Source organism: Phascolarctos cinereus, unplaced genomic scaffold (genome assembly GCF_003287225.1).
Source record: "Phascolarctos cinereus isolate Bilbo 61053 unplaced genomic scaffold, phaCin_HiC Scaffold_1;HRSCAF=81, whole genome shotgun sequence".
NCBI classification, from domain to species: domain Eukaryota; kingdom Metazoa; phylum Chordata; class Mammalia; order Diprotodontia; family Phascolarctidae; genus Phascolarctos; species Phascolarctos cinereus.
In genome coordinates, this window is record NW_027555514.1 from 282,697,520 (window position 1) to 282,701,716 (window position 4,197).

The following is a 4,197-nucleotide window of genomic DNA, read 5'->3' on the forward strand; positions in this document are numbered from 1 at the left end:
TTCAGCTGCTCCGGCTTTTAAAGGAGACGGCAGAGTGTGCAAGAGGTGGGTGGAGACAGCCTTCCTCTGCTGGCCCGAAGTCAGCACCGAGAAGGCAAGGAGGAGGCAGGCAGGGACTGGGAAGGGGGTGGGAAGGAGGGAGGATGGGAGGGAGGGAAAGAAGATGGGAAGCAAGGAGGGAGGAAGAGAGGATGGGAGGAAGAGAAGAGGAAAGGAGGATGGGAGGAAGAGAAGAGGAAAGGAGGATGGGAGGAAAGCCTTGGGGGGCGGGGGAAGAGTGGACAGGCTCCCTCCTGCTTGAGCAGGAGAAGCCTGGGGGTCCCGGGGTCCCGGATTAGCTGAAGAAGAGACTGCGCTCCCAGAAACACCGGCTTCTAAAACTGAGGAGTGGGGTGGGGTAGTGGGGTAGACACTCGGTGCTCTGCTTCTACCTCTGCCCCAGGAGCCAGAGGGCAGGCTCCGTTTCCTTGGCTCAACCCTCTCCCAGCCTCTTCCAACCACAAATAGAGTGAACCGGGAGCATCTCAGCGCTGAATGACCTTGCACAAATCACTTCCCCCTTCTGTGGACCTCAGTTTCTCGTCTGTAAAATGGGAGTGATGACATACTATTTGCATCTTATACCAACTAGAGACATGTGGGGCATTATGTGCACAGTTGAGCAAAATGGTCCATTCCACCAGTGGAAAAAGCATTCACTTGGACTCTGTGAATACCCACAGATTCCTCTTGGGCACAATCATCTTGGTCCTCTGTGGCATTCTCCCCTACTCTGTGTGGTGGGTAATACAGACATGTCTCATTCACGGAAGAAGCTAGCCTTGGTTCTCTGCCCCCCTTCCCCAGCCCATCCAATCAAGTGCTCTGGTTGCTTCCTTTTCACATTTTTTCTTCCTTCGATTTGTATCATGAACTTAACAACAAACAGACATTCCAATATGAAAAACAGAACAAGAAAGAAAATTGTATATGACAGTGTGAACTTGTATTACATCCATTTGGGGATGGTGTGGGTTTTTTTAACCACTCTGCCACAGTCATGCCCCTCACACCCCCACACGAGCCACATTCACCCTTCTGACAATGACCCTGACCCTGGCCCACATTCCTGTGGTCGCTGCCATCTCTTCTGAAGCTTCAAGGTTTCCAGTTTTTCTTCAGGACACCAGTGCATCACACCCTGCCGCCAGCTTGGGGGGGGGGGCTGTTTTGCCTTTGCTATTGACACACATACGCCACCAAACTGGTGAACTGCTGTCAGTCCCAGATCCCAACACTTCCTAGCCCTTCTGGGCTGCCTGGACCTTTGGTGCATTTTGGCTTAACCAACTTCCCTTTCTTCTGAATTCATGGCTCTCTGGGTCCCACAACCAGGACTGGCTAGCTCTCTGCTTGCTCTCTGCCTTGACTTCTCATCCCTCACTTATCTGCCCCCTTTTCTTTCTAAAATGTCTAATTGGGCTGGGGAGAAGTGAGGAATCAAAGCAGAATTTTGATTCCTGTTTGGGGGAACCCCGTAGAATGTTAGCCGCTTGAGGCCAGAAGGGCCTAGGCAGATGACCTAGGTTCAGATCCAGTGTCTGATGCTCCCTACCTATGAGACTCGGACACGTCGCCTCAATTCCTCGGACTTCTCAGTGATGCAATGACGGCCTCTGGCGCCTCTGGCCAGCTCCAGGTCTGTGGTCCTGTAAATCGCTTATTCTCAGTGAGCCTGTTTCTTCATCTGCACCATAGAGGGGTACAGCCACATGGCCTCTGGGGCCTCTTCCATCTCAGGATCTCTTTTTTGTTGCTGTCATTATGATGTCAGCATTTGAATTTAAATAAATTGAACCCAGATTGGTCCCAAACTAATGACCTAGTCACCAAATTAGTCACCAATTTTTACCTTCCCTTTCTGCTCTTGGCTTAGTTCATAGGATTCAAAATTTACAGCTGGAAGCTTAAAGGCTAACTGGTCCATTGCCCTCATTTGACCTGTGAGGAAACTGAGGCAGAGAGGGGAACTGATAGCTAAATTCACATAGCTAGAATCAGAGGCAGTCCTCATAGGCTCCCAAGATTTAGAAATTGACTGGATCTCGGAGGGCATCTAAGCCAAACCCTTATGTTACAGATGAGAAAATAGGCCCAGGAAGGGGAAAGAATTTGCCTGTGATCGCACAGGCAGAGCCAAGATTCAAACCCACCTGGAATGTCTTCTCTCATTTGCCATCACAGCCTAGGCATGCAGTTAGAAGGGGGTGGGGGAAGCACTGGATTCAGGGTCAAAGGACCTGAGTAGGAATCCTGGCATCTACCACCTCTGTGTCTTTACCCAAGCTTTGCCCCTCTCCTGGAATGCACCCCCGCCTCCACGCTGCTTCTTCCAGTCCCTAGTTTCTTTCCACTCACAGGTTGGCTGTTACCTCCTTCCTACCAGAAACTTTTCCTGACCCATTGCAGTTAAGTGCTTTCCCTCCCATGACTTATATCTGTCCTCAGTAGAAGGTAAGGTCCCAGAGGGCCCTTTTGTCTTTGTATGCCCTGGTGCTTGGCCCAGACTAAGGACTTAATAAATGCTCATTGCTATCATTTATATTCACTTATCTGTGACCATGTTGTTTCCCCCTAGTAGAATGGAAGCTCCTGGAGGGCAGGGGCCTGTTTTGCTTTCATCTTTGCGTCTTTGTGTCTGCTACACAGTAAGTGCTCAATAAATGCTTCTGGAATGAATGAATTTCCTTATCTTTGAGCCTGTAAAATGGGGGGGGAGGGGAGGTAATAATGCTTACACTTCCTACCCAAGATCACAGAGATAGGGATGAAAGCAGCATCTACTCTAGATTCAGGGAAAAATGGACGTAAGGGCTGAACCCTGATGAGATGTTGGAGGAGGATGATGATGATACAATTGTTCTCTTGGGAAATTGGCTCTTGAATCAGAGAAGCTACCCTCCATCTAGAGAAGACAAAGACTAGGCAGTCTCCTCTCCCCATGGCCCCTCACCTCGGCTGTCCAGGCGGTGCATGTGGCTCCCCCAGAAGCTAAGTGCAGGGCTGTGGCCAGCCCCAAGGCCCCCATGGGGGTGGCTTTTATGGTAGGCACTTAGGTGCAGGCTGAAAACATCTTCACAAACTCTAGCCCTGAGCTGGGAGCGAAGTGCCAAGGGGGAGAGGCCCAGGACTAGCTGGGTGTGGCTGTGCCCATGACTCAGAACCCTTCCAGGGTGCCACTCTTGGACAAGGCCAGGGACAGGCTGCTGTGTGCGGCTTGAGGCAAGCAGGTCATGACCCCTGGCAACATATACCTTGAAATCTCAGCCTCCCATGCTCCTTCTCCTTTGTAGGAGAAACGTATTCCTCAGCTCAGGCACCATCTCCCACAGGAAGCCTTTGCTGATGCCCTTGGTTATCAGAACCCTCTCCCACCCTCTTCAAGCTGCCTGGTATCGACCTATCTACAAACATATCACAGAATGTCATCTCTCTGAAGACAAGGACTGGTCTGTTTTTGTCTCTGTATTCTGAATCGAACAAACATTTAATAAGCACCTACTGTGTGCCCATCATTGTGCTCATCAATGAGGTTACAGAGACCCAATAAATAGTTCTTGCCCTTGAGGATCACGGAAATCAGGATTTGGCATGAGACAAGACTTCAGCATCCCCCTAGTCGAAGCCTGTACACAAAAGGGGTCCTCACTATATCATCTGACAAATGATCCTCTGGCTTCTGCCTCCTGAGACAGGCCAGCTCTTTTCCCTGATGACAAACCTAAATCAACTTCTTTCCAACCTCGCTCACCCCCTTCTAGTTTTGCATTTCTGGACCAGAAGGAAACAGTCCAGTGAATCTCTCTTCCATGAGGTGGTCTTTCGGATGCTTGAAGACAGCTGTCGAATCCTTCCCTGGGTCTTCTCTCCAGGCCAAACATGCCTCTTTCCTACTATCAATCTTTATGTGACATGGACCCATGGACTGAAGGCCCTTCACCATCAGGATTCCTCCCTCTGGTGCTTTTTAATGTCCTTCTTAAAGGGGAGAGCCAGAGTTGACACAAGGCTCCAGCTGAGGTCTCATGAAAGAAGAGTACAGTGGCTCAATTCTATCTGGGGAGACATGTATACCATAAGATAAACTTATGGGGGGCAGCTAGGTGGTGCAGTGGCTAGAGCACCCACCCTGGAGTCAGGAGGACCTGAGTTCAAATA